This window comes from Ixodes scapularis, unplaced genomic scaffold (genome assembly GCF_016920785.2).
Source record: "Ixodes scapularis isolate PalLabHiFi unplaced genomic scaffold, ASM1692078v2 ptg000184l_1___fragment_1__unscaffolded, whole genome shotgun sequence".
NCBI classification, from domain to species: domain Eukaryota; kingdom Metazoa; phylum Arthropoda; class Arachnida; order Ixodida; family Ixodidae; genus Ixodes; species Ixodes scapularis.
The window spans coordinates 11,146-29,222 of NW_024609928.1; the positions used below are offsets into that span (position 1 = coordinate 11,146).

The window sequence follows — 18,077 nt, forward strand, 5'->3', positions numbered from 1 at the left end:
GTGAAAGCGAATTATTGGAGAGAGCACGGCCTGACGAGAGACGTTTGGCGCGGTTTTATTCGTTCACCGTGACCACGATCTCGGCTATTGCCTCGGTGAAAGCGAATTACTGGAGAGAGCACGGCCTGACGAGAGACGTTTGGCGCGGTTTTATTCGTTCATCGTGACCACGATCTCGGCTATTGCCTCGGTGAAAGCGAATTATTGGAGAGAGCACGGCCTGACGAGAGACGTTTTTCGCGGTTTTATTCGTTCACCGTGACCACGATCTCGGCTATTGCCTCGGTGAAAACGAATTATTGGAGAGAGCACGGCCTGACGAGAGACGTTTGGCGCGGTTTTATTCGTTCACCGTGACCACGATCTCGGCTATTGCCTCGGTGAAAGCGAATTATTGGAGAGAGCACGGCCTGACGAGAGACGTTCGGCGCGGTTTTATTCGTTCACCGTGACCACGATCTCGGCTATTGCCTCGGTGAAAGCGAATTATTGGAGAGAGCACGGCCTGACGAGAGACGTTCGGCGCGGTTTTATTCGTTCACCGTGACCACGATCTCGGCTATTGCCTCGGTGAAAGCGAATTATTGGAGAGAGCACGGCCTGACGAGAGATGTTCGGCGCGGTTTTATTCGTTCACCGTGACCACGATCTCGGCTATTGCCTCGGTGAAAGCGAAATATTGGAGAGAGCACGGCCTGACGAGAGACGTTCGGCGCGGTTTTATTCGTTCACCGTGACCACGATCTCGGCTGTTGCCTCGGTGAAAGCGAATTATTGGAGAGAGCACGGCTGACGAGAGACGTTTGGCGCGGTTTTATTCGTTCACCGTGACCACGATCTCGGCTATTGCCTCGGTGAAAGCGAATTATTGGAGAGAGCACGGCCTGACGAGAGACGTTTGTCGCGGTTTTATTCGTTCACCGTGACCACGATCTCGGCTATTGCCTCGGTGAAAGCGAATTATTGGAGAGAGCACGGCCTGACGAGAGACGTTCGGCGCGGTTTTATTCGTTCACCGTGACCACGATCTCGGCTATTGCCTCGGTGAAAGCGAATTATTGGAGAGAGCACGGCCTGACGAGAGACGTTCGGCGCGGTTTTATTCGTTCACCGTGACCACGATCTCGGCTATTGCCTCGGTGAAAGCGAATTATTGGAGAGAGCACGGCCTGACGAGAGACGTTTGGCGCGGTTTTATTCGTTCACCGTGACCACGATCTCGGCTATTGCCTCGGTGAAAGCGAATTATTGGAGAGAGCACGGCCTGACGAGAGACGTTTGGCGCGGTTTTATTCGTTCACCGTGACCACGATCTCGGCTATTGCCTCGGTGAAAGCGAATTATTGGAGAGAGCACGGCCTGACGAGAGACGTTCGGCGCGGTTTTATTCGTTCACCGTGACCACGATCTCGGCTATTGCCTCGGTGAAAGCGAATTATTGGAGAGAGCACGGCCTGACGAGAGACGTTCGGCGCGGTTTTATTCGTTCACCGTGACCACGATCTCGGCTATTGCCTTGGTGAAAGCGAATTACTGGAGAGAGCACGGCCTGACGAGAGACGTTTGGCGCGGTTTTATTCGTTCACCGTGACCACGATCTCGGCTATTGCCTCGGTGAAGGCGAATTATTGGAGAGAGCACGGCCTGACGAGAGACGTTCGGCGCGGTTTTATTCGTTCACCGTGACCACGATCTCGGCTATTGCCTCGGTGAAAGCGAATTATTGGAGAGAGCACGGCCTGACAAGAGACGTTCGGCGCGGTTTTATTCGTTCACCGTGACCACGATCTCGGCTATTGCCTCGGTGAAAGCGAATTATTGGAGAGAGCACGGCCTGACGAGAGACGTTCGGCGCGGTTTTATTCGTTCACCGTGACCACGATCTCGGCTATTGCCTCGGTGAAAGCGAATAATTGGAGAGAGCACGGCCTGACGAGAGACGTTTGGCGCAGTTTTATTCGTTCACCGTGACCACGATCTCGGCTATTGCCTCGGTGAAAGCGAATTATTGGAGAGAGCACGGCCTGACGAGAGACGTTTGGCGCGGTTTTATTCGTTCACCGTGACCACGACGGCGTCTATTGCCTCGGTGAAAGCGAATTATTGGAGAGAGCACGGCCTGGCGAGAGACGTTTGGCGCGGTTTTATTCGTTCACCGTGACCACGATCTCGGCTATTGCCTCGGTGAAAGCGAATTATTGGAGAGAGCACGGCCTGACGAGAGACGTTTGGCGCGGTTTTATTCGTTCACCGTGACCACGACGGCGTCTATTGCCTCGGTGAAAGCGAATTATTGGAGAGAGCACGGCCTGACGAGAGATGTTTGGCGCGGTTTTATTCGTTCACCGTGACCACGACGGCGTCTATTGCCTCGGTGAAAGCGAATTATTGGAGAGAGCACGGCCTGACGAGAGACGTTTGGCGCGGTTTTATTCGTTCACCGTGACCACGATCTCGGCTATTGCCTAGGTGAAAGCGAATTATTGGAGAGAGCACGGCCTGACGAGAGACGTTTGGCGCGGTTTTATTCGTTCACCGTGACCACGATCTCGGCTATTGCCTCGGTGAAAGCGAATTATTGGAGAGAGCACGGCCTGACGAGAGACGTTCGGCGCGGTTTTATTCGTTCACCGTGACCACGATCTCGGCTATTGCCTCAGTGAAAGCGAATTATTGGAGAGAGCACGGCCTGACGAGAGACGTTTGGCGCGGTTTTATTCGTTCACCGTGACCACGATCTCGGCTATTGCCTCGGAGAAAGCGAATTATTGGAGAGAGCACGGCCTGACGAGAGACGTTCGGCGCGGTTTTATTTGTTCACCGTGACCACGATCTCGGCTATTGCCTCGGTGAAAGCGAATTATTGGAGAGAGCACGGCCTGACGAGAGACGTTTGGCATGGTTTTATTCGTTCACCGTGACCACGATCTCGGCTATTGCCTTGGTGAAAGCGAATTACTGGAGAGAGCACGGCCTGACGAGAGACGTTTGGCGCGGTTTTATTCGTTCACCGTGACCACGATCTCGGCTATTGCCTCGGTGAAGGCGAATTATTGGAGAGAGCACGGCCTGACGAGAGACGTTCGGCGCGGTTTTATTCGTTCACCGTGACCACGATCTCGGCTATTGCCTCGGTGAAAGCGAATTATTGGAGAGAGCACGGCCTGACAAGAGACGTTCGGCGCGGTTTTATTCGTTCACCGTGACCACGATCTCGGCTATTGCCTCGGTGAAAGCGAATTATTGGAGAGAGCACGGCCTGACGAGAGACGTTCGGCGCGGTTTTATTCGTTCACCGTGACCACGATCTCGGCTATTGCCTCGGTGAAAGCGAATAATTGGAGAGAGCACGGCCTGACGAGAGACGTTTGGCGCAGTTTTATTCGTTCACCGTGACCACGATCTCGGCTATTGCCTCGGTGAAAGCGAATTATTGGAGAGAGCACGGCCTGACGAGATACGTTTGGCGCGGTTTTATTCGTTCACCGTGACCACGACGGCGTCTATTGCCTCGGTGAAAGCGAATTATTGGAGAGAGCACGGCCTGGCGAGAGACGTTTGGCGCGGTTTTATTCGTTCACCGTGACCACGATCTCGGCTATTGCCTCGGTGAAAGCGAATTATTGGAGAGAGCACGGCCTGACGAGAGACGTTTGGCGCGGTTTTATTCGTTCACCGTGACCACGACGGCGTCTATTGCCTCGGTGAAAGCGAATTATTGGAGAGAGCACGGCCTGACGAGAGATGTTTGGCGCGGTTTTATTCGTTCACCGTGACCACGACGGCGTCTATTGCCTCGGTGAAAGCGAATTATTGGAGAGAGCACGGCCTGACGAGAGACGTTTGGCGCGGTTTTATTCGTTCACCGTGACCACGATCTCGGCTATTGCCTAGGTGAAAGCGAATTATTGGAGAGAGCACGGCCTGACGAGAGACGTTTGGCGCGGTTTTATTCGTTCACCGTGACCACGATCTCGGCTATTGCCTCGGTGAAAGCGAATTATTGGAGAGAGCACGGCCTGACGAGAGACGTTCGGCGCGGTTTTATTCGTTCACCGTGACCACGATCTCGGCTATTGCCTCAGTGAAAGCGAATTATTGGAGAGAGCACGGCCTGACGAGAGACGTTTGGCGCGGTTTTATTCGTTCACCGTGACCACGATCTCGGCTATTGCCTCGGAGAAAGCGAATTATTGGAGAGAGCACGGCCTGACGAGAGACGTTCGGCGCGGTTTTATTTGTTCACCGTGACCACGATCTCGGCTATTGCCTCGGTGAAAGCGAATTATTGGAGAGAGCACGGCCTGACGAGAGACGTTTGGCATGGTTTTATTCGTTCACCGTGACCACGATCTCGGCTATTGCCTCGGTGAAAGCGAATTATTGGAGAGAGCACGGCCTGACGAGAGACGTTTGGCGCGGTTTTATTCGTTCACCGTGACCACGATCTCGGCTATTGCCTCGGTGAAAGCGAATTATTGGAGAGAGCACGGCCTGACGAGAGACGTTTGGCGCGGTTTTATTCGTTCACCGTGACCACGACGGCGTCTATTGCCTCGGTGAAAGCGAATTATTGGAGAGAGCACGGCCTGACGAGAGACGTTTGGCGCGGTTTTATTCGTTCACCGTGACCACGACGGCGTCTATTGCCTCGGTGAAAGCGAATTATTGGAGAGAGCACGGCCTGACGAGAGACGTTTGGCGCTTTTTTATTCGTTCACCGTGACCACGATCTCGGCTATTGCCTCGGTGAAAGCGAATTATTGGAGAGAGCACGGCCTGACGAGAGACGTTTGGCGCGGTTTTATTCGTTCACCATGACCACGACGGCGTCTATTGCCTCGGTGAAAGCGAATTATTGGAGAGAGCACGGCCTGACGAGAGACGATTGGCGCGGTTTTATTCGTTCACCGTGACCACGACGGCGTCTATTGCCTCGGTGAAAGCGAATTATTGGAGAGAGCACGGCCTGACGAGAGACGTTTGGCGCGGTTTTATTCGTTCACCGTGACCACGATCTCGGCTATTGCCTCGGTGAAAGCGAATTATTGGAGAGAGCACGGCCTGACGCGAGACGTTTGGCGCGGTTTTATTCGTTCACCGTGACCACGATCTCGGCTATTGCCTCGGTGAAAGCGAATTATTGGAGAGAGCACGGCCTGACGAGAGACGTTCGGCGCGGTTTTATTCGTTCACCGTGACCACGATCTCGGCTATTGCCTCGGTGAAAGCGAATTATTGGAGAGAGCACGGCCTGACGAGAGACGTTCGCCGCGGTTTTATTCGTTCACCGTGACCACGATCTCGGCTATTGCCTCGGTGAAAGCGAATTATTGGAGAGAGCACGGCCTGACGAGAGACGTTTGGCGCGGTTTTATTCGTTCACCATGACCACGATCTCGGCTATTGCCTCGGTGAAAGCGAATTATTGGAGAGAGCACGGCCTGACGAGAGACGTTCGGCGCGGTTTTATTCGTTCACCGTGACCACGATCTCGGCTATTGCCTCGGTGAAAGCGAATTATTGGAGAGAGCACGGCCTGACGAGAGACGTTTGGCGCGGTTTTATTCGTTCACCGTGACCACGATCTCGGCTATTGCCTCGGTGAAAGCGAATTATTGGAGAGAGCACGGCCTGACGACAGACGTTCGGCGCGGTTTTATTCGTTCACCGTGACCACGATCTCGGCTATTGCCTCAGTGAAAGCGAATTATTGGAGAGAGCACGGCCTGACGAGAGACGTTTGGCGCGGTTTTATTCGTTCACCGTGACCACGATCTCGTCTATTGCCTCGGTGAAAGCGAATTATTGGAGAGAGCACGGCCTGACGAGAGACGTTTGGCGCGGTTTTATTCGTTCACCGTGACCACGATCTCGGCTATTGCCTCGGTGAAAGCGAATTATTGGAGAGAGCACGGCCTGACGAGAGACGTTCGGCGCGGTTTTATTCGTTCACCGTGACTACGATCTCGGCTATTGCCTCGGTGAAAGCGAATTATTGGAGAGAGCACGGCCTGACGAGAGACGTTCGGCGCGGTTTTATTCGTTCACCGTGACCACGATCTCGGCTATTGCCTCGGTGAAAGCGAATAATTGGAGAGAGCACGGCCTGACGAGAGACGTTCGGCGCGGTTTTATTCGTTCACCGTGACCACGATCTCGGCTATTGCCTCGGTGAAAGCGAATTATTAGAGAGAGCACGGCCTGACGAGAGACGTTCGGCGCGGTTTTATTCGTTCACCGTGACCACGATCTCGGATATTGCCTCGGTGAAAGCGAATTATTGGAGAGAGCACGGCCTGACGAGAGACGTTCGGCGCGGTTTTATTCGTTCACCGTGACCACGATCTCGGCTATTGTCTCGGTGAAAGCGAATTATTGGAGAGAGCACGGCCTGACGAGAGACGTTTGGCGCGGTTTTATTCGTTCACCGTGACCACGATCTCGGCTATTGCCTCGGTGAAAGCGAATTATTGGAGAGAGCACGGCCTGACGAGAGACGTTCGGCGCGTTTTTATTCGTTCACCGTGACCACGATCTCGGCTATTGCCTCGGTGAAAGCGAATTATTGGAGAGAGCACGGCCTGACGAGAGACGTTCGGCGCGGTTTTATTCGTTCACCGTGACCACGATCTCGGCTATTGCCTCGGTGAAAGCGAATTATTGGAGAGAGCACGGCCTGACGAGAGACGTTTGGCGCGGTTTTATTCGTTCACCGTGACCACGATCTCGGCTATTGCCTCGGTGAAAGCGAATTATTGGAGAGAGCACGGCCTGACGAGAGACGTTTGGCGCGGTTTTATTCGTTCACCGTGACCACGATCTCGGCTATTGCCTCGGTGAAAGCGAATTATTGGAGAGAGCACGGCCTGACGAGAGACGTTCGGCGCGGTTTTATTCGTTCACCGTGACCACGATCTCGGCTATTGCCTCGGTGAAAGCGAATTATTGGAGAGAGCACGGCCTGACGAGAGACGTTCGGCGCGGTTTTATTCGTCCACCGTGACCACGATCTCGGCTATTGCCTCGGTGAAAGCGAATTAATGGCGAGAGCACGGCCTGACGAGAGACGTTCGGCGCGGTTTTATTCGTTCACCGTGACCACGATCTCGGCTATTGCCTCGGTGAAAGCGAATTATTGGAGAGAGCACGGCCTGACGAGAGACGTTCGGCGCGGTTTTATTCGTTCACCGTGACCACGATCTCGGCTATTGCCTCGGTGAAAGCGAATTATTGGAGAGAGCACGGCCTGACGAGAGACGTTCGGCGCGGTTTTATTCGTTCACCGTGACCACGATCTCGGCTATTGCCTCGGTGAAAGCGAATTATTGGAGAGAGCACGGCCTGACGAGAGACGTTCGGCGCGGTTTTATTCGTTCACCGTGACCACGATCTCGGCTATTGCCTCGGTGAAAGCGAATTATTGGAGAGAGCACGGCCTGACGAGAGACGTTCGGCGCGGTTTTATTCGTTCACCGTGACCACGATCTCGGCTATTGCCTCGGTGAAAGCGAAATATTGGAGAGAGCACGGCCTGACGAGAGACGTTCGGCGCGGTTTTATTCGTTCACCGTGACCACGATCTCGGCTATTGCCTCGGTGAAAGCGAATTATTGGAGAGAGCACGGCCTGACGAGAGACGTTCGGCGCGGTTTTATTCGTTCACCGTGACCACGATCTCGGCTATTGCCTCGGTGAAAGCGAATTATTGGAGAGAGCACGGCCTGACGAGAGACGTTTGGCGCGGTTTTATTCGTTCACCGTGACCACGATCTCGGCTATTGCCTCGGTGAAAGCGAATTATTGGAGAGAGCACGGCATGACGAGAGACGTTTGGCGCGGTTTTATTCGTTCACCGTGACCACGATCTCGGCTATTGCCTCGGTGAAAGCGAATTATTGGAGAGAGCACGGCCTGACGAGAGACGTTCGGCGCAGTTTTATTCGTTCACCGTGACCACGACGGCGTCTATTGCCTCGGTGAAAGCGAATTATTGGAGAGAGCACGGCCTGACGAGAGACGTTTGGCGCGGTTTTATTCGTTCACCGTGACCACGATCTCGGCTATTGCCTCGGTGAAAGCGAATTATTGGAGAGAGCACGGCCTGACGAGAGACGTTCGGCGCGGTTTTATTCGTTCACCGTGACCACGATCTCGGCTATTGCCTCGGTGAAAGAGAATTATTGGAGAGAGCACGGCCTGACGAGAGACGTTTGGCGCGGTTTTATTCGTTCACCGTGACCACGATCTCGGCTATTGCCTCGGTGAAAGCGAATTATTGGAGAGAGCACGGCCTGACGAGAGACGTTCGGCGCGGTTTTATTCGTTCACCGTGACTACGATCTCGGCTATTGCCTCGGTGAAAGCGAATTATTGGAGAGAGCACGGCCTGACGAGAGACGTTCGGCGCGGTTTTATTCGTTCACCGTGACCACGATCTCGGCTATTGCCTCGGTGAAAGCGAATAATTGGAGAGAGCACGGCCTGACGAGAGACGTTCGGCGCGGTTTTATTCGTTCACCGTGACCACGATCTCGGCTATTGCCTCGGTGAAAGCGAATTATTAGAGAGAGCACGGCCTGACGAGAGACGTTCGGCGCGGTTTTATTCGTTCACCGTGACCACGATCTCGGCTATTGCCTCGGTGAAAGCGAATTATTGGAGAGAGCACGGCCTGACGAGAGACGTTCGGCGCGGTTTTATTCATTCACTGTGACCACGATCTCGGCTATTGTCTCGGTGAAAGCGAATTATTGGAGAGAGCACGGCCTGACGAGAGACGTTTGGCGCGGTTTTATTCGTTCACCGTGACCACGATCTCGGCTATTGCCTCGGTGAAAGCGAATTATTGGAGAGAGCACGGCCTGACGAGAGACGTTCGGCGCGGTTTTATTCGTTCACCGTGACCACGATCTCGGCTATTGCCTCGGTGAAAGCGAATTATTGGAGAGAGCACGGCCTGACGAGAGACGTTTGGCGCGGTTTTATTCGTTCACCCTGACCACGATCTCGGCTATTGCCTCGGTGAAAGCGAATTATTGGAGAGAGCACGGCCTGACGAGAGACGTTTGGCGCGGTTTTATTCGTTCACCGTGACCACGATCTCGGCTATTGCCTCGGTGAAAGCGAATTATTGGAGAGAGCACGGCCTGACGAGAGACGTTCGGCGCGGTTTTATTCGTTCACCGTGACCACGATCTCGGCTATTGCCTCGGTGAAAGCGAATTATTGGAGAGAGCACGGCCTGACGAGAGACGTTCGGCGCGGTTTTATTCGTCCACTGTGACCACGATCTCGGCTATTGCCTCGCTGAAAGCGAATTAATGGCGAGAGCACGGCCTGACGAGAGACGTTCGGCGCGGTTTTATTCGTTCACCGTGACCACGATCTCGGCTATTGCCTCGGTGAAAGCGAATTATTGGAGAGAGCACGGCCTGACGAGAGACGTTCGGCGCGGTTTTATTCGTTCACCGTGACCACGATCTCGGCTATTGCCTCGGTGAAAGCGAATTATTGGAGAGAGCACGGCCTGACGAGAGACGTTCGGCGCGGTTTTATTCGTTCACCGTGACCACGATCTCGGCTATTGCCTCGGTGAAAGCGAGTTATTGGAGAGAGTACGGCCTGACGAGAGACGTTCGGTGCGGTTTTATTCGTTCACCGTGACCACGATCTCGGCTATTGCCTCGGTGAAAGCGAATTATTGGAGAGAGCACGGCCTGACGAGAGACGTTCGGCGCGGTTTTATTCGTTCACCGTGACCACGATCTCGGCTATTGCCTCGGTGAAAGCGACTTATTGGAGAGAGCACGGCCTGACGAGAGACGTTTGGCGCGGTTTTATTCGTTCACCGTGACCACGATCTCGGCTATTGCCTCGGTGAAAGCGAATTATTGGAGAGAGCACGGCCTGACGAGAGACGTTCGGCGCGGTTTTATTGAAAACTAGAATATTATCACGCATATTTACATATGTGGACGCAACTGCACATGGATAACGACGAAGAACGAGATTCCATTCTATCACAAGATTTAAATAAATAAAAAAAAAACGACTGCGACACTTTATTTGCGTTCTACATGACGAAGAAAATTCGTAAATAAGTTTCTACTCACCTGTCGATTTTATCCGTACGTCCCACAATATCCGTCACGAAACCATTTGAACACGGGCTCCAAGAAATCTCTCTGCCGAGAGAAAGGTCTATCGGTAAATTACCATGTGCCATCGTTGGCTAGTTGCGACACGTCACTCAAACCGTAGCAGGACTTGTTCCGCGAACCCACGTAAATGTCGTAGTATCAAGCGAAAACAAAAGAACTACCCGAGACTGCGGCGACAAGAGAAAAACAACGGGAAGAAATGTATCAAAAGATCCACGCACGAGAGTAGCGGCAGCAGTGTGACAGGAAAGGCTTAACCTTGTCGACCCATCTCTTGCTCGTGTGCGTTCCCTGAGGCGATGACTGATTTTTTTTGGTTCCCTTCCTTTCTGAAATGTCTCAGCGTTCCTTTTCAGACAGTCAGCAGCTCACACACAACGTAAATTTACCAGAATCGGAGCCCGTATGAGGGAAGATGATGTCGCATCGGAGCCGGATCATTCGAAATGTGCGCGGAGCTGCGGGACTTCACATAGTCGCGCGGTTACGGGGATAACCATAAACATAAATTTGGTTCATTCAACCTTGGTAACACCTTCTATACACCAAATCATGTTTACAAACAAACCGGAGCGCCCCAGCGGACGCCATCAGCGCCGCGCATGTGCGATGGAGTGTGGGCAAGAAACTCGCCGTCGCCCTTAAACAAATCTTTGAAATGTGATGTTGTCGGTGTCGCTGTGAGTCCCCCTGCCCTTTTTCGCGTTCGAATTGTTGATTCTACGTCTTTCTGGGCAATGTCCGACTACTTTAGCGGCCTCAGCGAAATTAACTAGGCTTGTTACTCCGCAAAACGTCGCGTGAGTGATGTGACATGCGGCGATTCATTCCGCGTGGACGCCGCAGAATGGACGCTAAAGCCCGATTTGCATGATGAGATTTCACTCGCAATTTTCAGTCGCGACGTCGCTCGGGCTGCAAAAGCGTGAACCGTAGCTGAGATGGTCGACGTCGATACTGAAAATCGCAAGCAGAATCGGACCCAGTGAATCAGGCATAACAAATCGGTGACGGCCGCTGGTAGCAATGATCAACATCCCATTGTATCTACTGTTTACATCGAGCCTGCTTACCAACCTTCAAACTTAAGCATTTTGAGGTCTACACTTACTTCTTATCGCAAGTACCGGGCCAACATTTTGTCTACGGGCCGGTGTCCTCTAAAAGAGGAGAAAACAAGCAGAAACGTTCGAAGGAGCAGACGACAGTTCGAACGATCAAGCGGCCATTTGAACTCGGAGACGCACTGAACGAAGTCCGGCGGGGGGTCCGTACAACTTGACGGTTTTCCGGAGTTCATGTTGGAACAAAACAAATAAATCTGATGACCACAAGTATCCGTGAATTCAACCCAAAGTGCTTCCCGCCCAAGCAATCGTGGTCTGACGGTGTCTGGCTTTCCCTTTTCAAGGCACATATCCACGCTCTCGGAGGAACCGAGTACATGAAAACTGACCTGCAAACCTTTTTTGACCCTTTTGGTACAGCTCCATTCGCGGCGTTTTGACGAGAAGGCAGTTTTTTGTTTTTTATTTCTTCAAAACAACGCAGGAAGACACGTCTCAGAAGGGGACTTCCGCCCACAGCCCCAGACCGGAAGTGTGCCCGATGCGCCACCACCACGCTGTGACGTAACAGAGTGGAGTTCGTGCATATTACGTTTATATGTTATATAGATAATACATTGTACAAGACTGCGCTTTTAAAACATATATTTATGTTGATAAACGCGCTCAAACACTACTGCGCCGCACAACAATGTTTTTAAATATTTTTTTACGCAGTTGCGTTATGGCCTTCCTTCTCCGACATTGTGACGTAACCACTCAGAGCTTCTGCGGCCTTCCCTTCTAGGAGGTGTTGCCTCCGGTCGTTCGACGCGCCGGACGGCTGCTTTGGTAACTGCATTGTATTCTATGCGATACGTATGTTTCGAAGCGCAGCGTCTAGATGGCGTTCCACCGTACTCTATGGTTGAAACAGTTCGTAAATAAAAATCTAGTTGGCGCTTTGGCCGACGGGAGGCTAAAGTCCCTGCATCTGCGAAAAGTGGCGTATTCTTCTTCCCTTCTCGTCCAAAAAACCCTCTTTACCCAACACCACCTCGAGGAGAAGACCAGAACATGCGTCCAGTGACGTAACGGCAGCAGGCTGACGTGCGCCGCGCCATAGAGCTCAGCTGAAAGCTTCGCGCCCAGCTTAGAAGTTGTAGAAATGTGGGTTTTCGCACTATTTATTTTTTATGAGCTAACATGTGAGCTGTGAACGCCGAGTGATTTAAAGAAGAAATTTTAGAACGCAGGAAAATTATTATAACGTACAATTATTGTACTGAATTGCAAGTATGCGATATCTTGAGACAGAAGGGTTATATTTTTAAGCGATACACTTTGTGGTGTAATTATCTCTGAACAACACGGGAGTTGTATAAAAAAAAAATGATCCCTATGAAATGGCAATAATCGAAGTAGTAGGATTAGATAAAATGAACTACAGTAACGATCGGATAAGTGATGCAGAGGCATTCATTTCATTTCATTTTATTCACCTCAAAGGCATCCTAAGAGGAATTACATCAGGGGGATTCAAAAATTAAAAGACAAAAAAGTAATTTACATAAAAAATAGATACGAACAAGTAAAAATGACACACACGCATACAAAAAAAAAACACAAAAAAAACGCTTAATATCATGTTATTGTTATGATGCAGTTTTACCATATCAAGGTTCACAGTTACACAAATTAATGCACTTCTTAAATGAAATAGGATATCGCTGAGTTACAATATGGTCGGGTAGTTTGTTTCAGTCAGTGGTGCAGAGTACTAAGGAAGAAAAGATGAAAGTGTTAGTATTTTATTTATTTATTTAGACATACTGCCGGCTGCCATTTGGCAGCCAAGGCAGGAGAGGGCACACAGGGCAACACACAAGAAGAAAACCACATTGCAAGCTAGCAAAAGGAAAAACATCTAGGACTGCACATCTAAGAAATAACGCTGTAGTGATGAGGCGAATTCCTGAACGGACGAGACATTGGTAATCTTGGCAGGAAGACTGTTCCATTCGTTAATGGTTCGTACGAAAAAGTAGTTTTTTAAACATTGGGTTCTGCTCTAAAGTACCACAATAGTGTTGGAGTGCTTGTGTCGTGTGGGACGGGATGCGTTAAATTGCATAAATCTCTCGAATGAAAGGCGAGATGAGTCGTGTACAATGGTATACAAAAGCTTTAGACGATTAATTTTGCGCCGGGTTGAAAGAAGCTCAAATTTCGACCTATTGTACAAGTTAGTGATAGAACTCATTCTCCTGTACTCGTTGTAAATGAAGCGCAGGGCTTTCTTCTGTACCCCCTCGAGTCGATCAATATTAAGTTTAGTCGCAGGGTCCCAAACAACATCCGCGTATTCTAAGACAGGTCGTATTACTGTCGTGTAGATTGCTAGCTTGGTTTCAGGGGTACAGTGCTTCAGCCGCCTCTTCAATGACCATAGCTTTGCTGATGCCTTCTGAGCAGTCCAGGATATGTGGCTATTCCAACTGAGGAACTTGTAAAGGTGAGTTTTGTATAAAGCAGTTAAATTCCAAGGGTGACCTCTTGCGCATTACTCTCATTTGTACACTTTTCGAGCTGTTTAGCAACATTTGCCATTCGTTACACCATTGAGAAATTGAACACAGGCACTTGTTTAAATTAAGTTGGTCATTGCTTGAAGCTATTTCAGTAAAAAGCACACAGTCATCTGCGAAAAACCGGCAGTGTATACGCTCATCAACCGTCAAATCGTTTAGAAAAACAAGAAAGAGCAGCGGGCCCAGCACCGATCCTTGCGGAACGCCCGAGATAACTGATACAATTGGGGAACAAGCCCCAATACTTCAACGAACTGATGACGGTTGCTCAAGTATGAATCCAACCATCGCAAAAGATTATCGTTTCCTAGAATCACTCTTAGCTTGATAAGTAGTTTGCTGTGTGACAGGCGATCAAAAGCCTTGGCGAAATCTAGGAATACTACATCCATTTGCCCCCCCCCCCCCCTTGTCAACGACTTTTGCAAGTTCATTTACTATATAAAGGAGCTGAGTTACCGTAGAGTAGCCATGCCGGAAACCATGCTGGCTCTCTGATAAAAAATTATTCGATTCAAAATGTGACACGAGATTACTAAATAAAAAAATGCTCTAGAACCTTGCTGCACGAGCAGAGCAAGGAAACGGGCCTATAATTCGATGCGTCATGTTTATCTCTTTTCTTATGAATGGGTATAACTTTTGCCACTTTCCACTGATTAGGTACCACCCCTCTCTCTATCGATCTGCTATAAATTAGAAAACGAAATTTAGAACACCACTCAGCGTACCTTTTTAAAAACACATTAGGAATTTTGTCTGGACCGCAAGACTTTTTTGTATTCAAATTTAGTAACGCAGAGAAGATTCCCTCCTCTGATAGTTGTATGTCTGGTACGTGAGCGAGTTTAATCGAGAACTCAGGAACGAAGCTGTCACTTGTGGTGTATACAGAGGCAAAGTAGTCGTTAAATATCTTCGCGATTGAACTATTATCAACGAATTCCCTCCCATGTTGAATGATCTTGTTAACTGAGTGTCTTGAACCCGATATATGCCTCCAAAACTTCTGGGGATCGTTACGAAGGAAGTTCGACATTTTAACGTTGAAATACTCATACTTGGAATTCTTAATGAATGTTCTCAATTTATGACGTAAGGCAGTCAATTCTATTTTTTTTCCGCGTTTTCTGCTTAGCCTATTGGCTTTCCTTTTGATTTGTAAAATCTCCCTTGTGATCCATGGGTTATTCTTTTTAGTTCGCTTCCTACGAGATGGCACAAATTTTTCTATACACGTGTACACCGCATTTTGAAAAGTGCACCATAGTTCGTCTATATCGCATCCCGGAACTGAAGCCCTATCAGCAAATCTGTCGAACGATAGCTCGAGGTAATCTATTATACTTTCGTCTTGTGCTCTATTATAGTCCTTAAACTTTGCTCTCTTATCAAGACAACGTTTGGGGACAAGTCCCGGACAATCAAAAACAACCATATGGTGGTCGGATAAACCCTCTGTGACCACACAGTGATCATCGGCAACATACAAATTCTGAGAAACAAAAACAAGATCAAGGATCGAACTAGTAGAATCTGTGATGCGAGTGGGACTTGACACTATTTGTGTTAGGTTATATGCGAAGGCGATATCAATTAAAGCATCTGAATGTTTACAAGAGGCCACTGTGGTCATCGAAGGCCAATCGATGTTTGGGAGATTGAAATCACCCCCCATAATTATATTCATGAAACTCTTAGATTGCTCTTGTAAGAAGTCTTGAAGTTCATACATCACAGCTATGCCAGCACTTGGTGGCCTGTAAACAGCTCCAACAAGAAGAAATGAGTTACAGAGAAAAAGTTTCACCCATAGAACCTCAGCTGTGAACTTCGTATTTAGCTGGAAAAAATCGATGCTATTTTTAATAACGATTGCGACCCCCCCCCTCCTCGGGAGGAACGGTCCTTACGAACAATTTTATAAGACTGCGGAACAATCTCAATATCAGATATACTATCCGTGAGCCAAGTCTCAGTAAGTATTATTATATCGGGGTCATAACTGAGAATTATATCTTCGATTTCAACCGTTTTATTTACAATGCTTCTAGCATTTAAGTTAATTAATCTAAACGCTTTATTAGCTACGGTGCGGGGATTATTAGTTACAGTACAAGGATTATTTTCGGGAGCAGTTGACGGAAACCGGTCTAAAACTGGGGGGGGGGGGAGGGTACTGGCCCGTAGTCAATTAGTATCTTCGTGCCTGGTATAGTTTAGTGGCACTCTTTTGTTCGCACTGTCATCCCAGCGAAAGGCCTTGCCATTTATTTTTATTTTGTCGAAAGATAAGATAACTTTATCGCCATTTTTTCGTATGTCTTCGGAACTTTCCCATAGCTTTTTTCGAATTTGTTGCACTCGTGGGGAAACATCTTCCGAAATGCTATAAGCCGAACCCTTCAGAAGCCGGCAACTGGTCAAAATTTTAGTTTTGTCCCTACCATCAAGCAGTTTAAGAATGATTGGCCTGGTTTTGTTTGGGCTTTTCCTGCCCAGTCGATGTATTCTTTCTACTCCAGCAGTTTGAACTTTCAGGATACTTTGAAACACATCCTTCTCCACAAAGTTTTCAAGAAAGGTGTTATCCTCATCCGTTGATTCGTGAATTCCGCACACAATCAAGTTATTACGTCTGCTCCGGTTTTCTAAGTCATCAATTTTAGCCATTAGAAAGTTGACATTCCTGTCAAGAGACAAGATCTTATCCTGGAAGGCCGTCACAGTTGCTGTCAGCTCGGTCAGGCTGTCCACTCTTTGTTCGATTGTGGTCAGTCTCCCGTTTCTGCTATTAGTGAGTCCGTCACAGCCTTCCCTTCTTTGATATCTTTCACGTCTCTGGCGATTATCTGCAGCTGTTCCGTAAGCTGAGCCATGTCGGGTCCAGGATTAGACTCGACGTCACCGCTCAACATGAGAAGCATACTAAATACACTCCTACAAAGGCGAATAACATCGCACAATGGCCGTGGGCACGGCAACTCGAGCAGACAAACATCATTGCTACTATAGCACTGTTCGTAACGTTCGTCTCTTACCTGGACGAAAAGAGCGAAAGGGCTGTTTAGGCGCATAGTCCTGGTGGGGTCGCCGTGCCTACTGACGAGTCCCAAGTGTGGGCGTAGTTTTGTATCCAGCGTTGACTGCGATGACGTTATCGATGGGGCTTGCCGAAGTTGTCGATGCAAAAAATTGTCCGCCGTGGGATTGTTGATTGTTGCTTTGTCAGCGCGTACTGGCGTGGTCCAAAGCGATACGCAGTCCCGGTTCGTCGCAGGTCGTTCGATGACTGTTCCTCGCCCAGTTGCGAGAATCGGAAAAGCCACTTGCACCGCCAGTATCTGGACGAAAAGAGCGAAAGGGTTGTTTAGGCGCATAGTCCTGGTGGAGTCGCTGTGCCCACTGACGAGTCCCAAGTGTGGGCGTAGTTTTGTATCCAGCGTTGACTGCGATGACGTTATCGATGGGGCTTGCCGAAGTTGCCGATGCAAAAAATTGTCCGCCGTGGGACTGTTGATTGTTGCTTTGTCAGCGCGTACTGGCGTGGTCCAAAGCGATACGCAGTCCCGGTTCGTCGCAGGTCGTTCGATGACTGTTCCTCGCACAGTTGCGAGAATCGGAAAAGCCACTTGCACCGCCAGTATCTGGACGAAAAGAGCGAAAGGGTTGTTTATAGGCGCATAGTCCTGGTGGAGTCGCCGTGCCCACTGACGACTCCCAAGTGTGGGCGTAGTTTTGTATCCAGCGTTGACTGCGATGACGTTATCGATGGGGCTTGCCGAAGTTGTCGATGCAAAAAATTGTCCGCCGTGGGATTGTTGATTGTTGCTTTGTCAGCGCGTACTGGCGTGGTCCAAAGCGATACGCAGTCCCGGTTCGTCGCAGGTCGTTCGATGACTGTTCCTCGCCCAGTTGCGAGAATCGGAAAAGCCACTTGCACCGCCAGTATCTGGACGAAAAAAGCGAAAGGGTTGTTTAGGCGCATAGTCCTGGTGGAGTCGCCGTGCCCACTGAAAGGGTTGAATCCTGCGGGAATTATCTAATATAGATGATATAAAATTGGCAGCCCGGCAGTAAGTAGATTGAAAATCGGAATCTGACTAATATACATCTTGAAAAAAAACAAAAACAAAAACAAAAAAAAAAACAATCGGGCTATTTTTCGTCTTCTTTCTACATGAGGAGGATTTATGTTAGCTTTTAAAGTGGAGACACTAGTTTCGGATGAATAATCACTGCATATAAATCTGGCTGCTTTGTTCTGAAGATTCGAG

The 18,077-nt window shown here is 49.6% G+C and overlaps 1 pseudogene; it reads right to left on the minus strand.

The window, feature by feature from the left end:
* Nucleotides 1-15,990: 15,990 nt before the first annotated feature.
* LOC120841272 lies at nucleotides 15,991-16,859 on the minus strand (annotated as a pseudogene).
* Nucleotides 16,860-18,077: the final 1,218 nt, after the last annotated feature.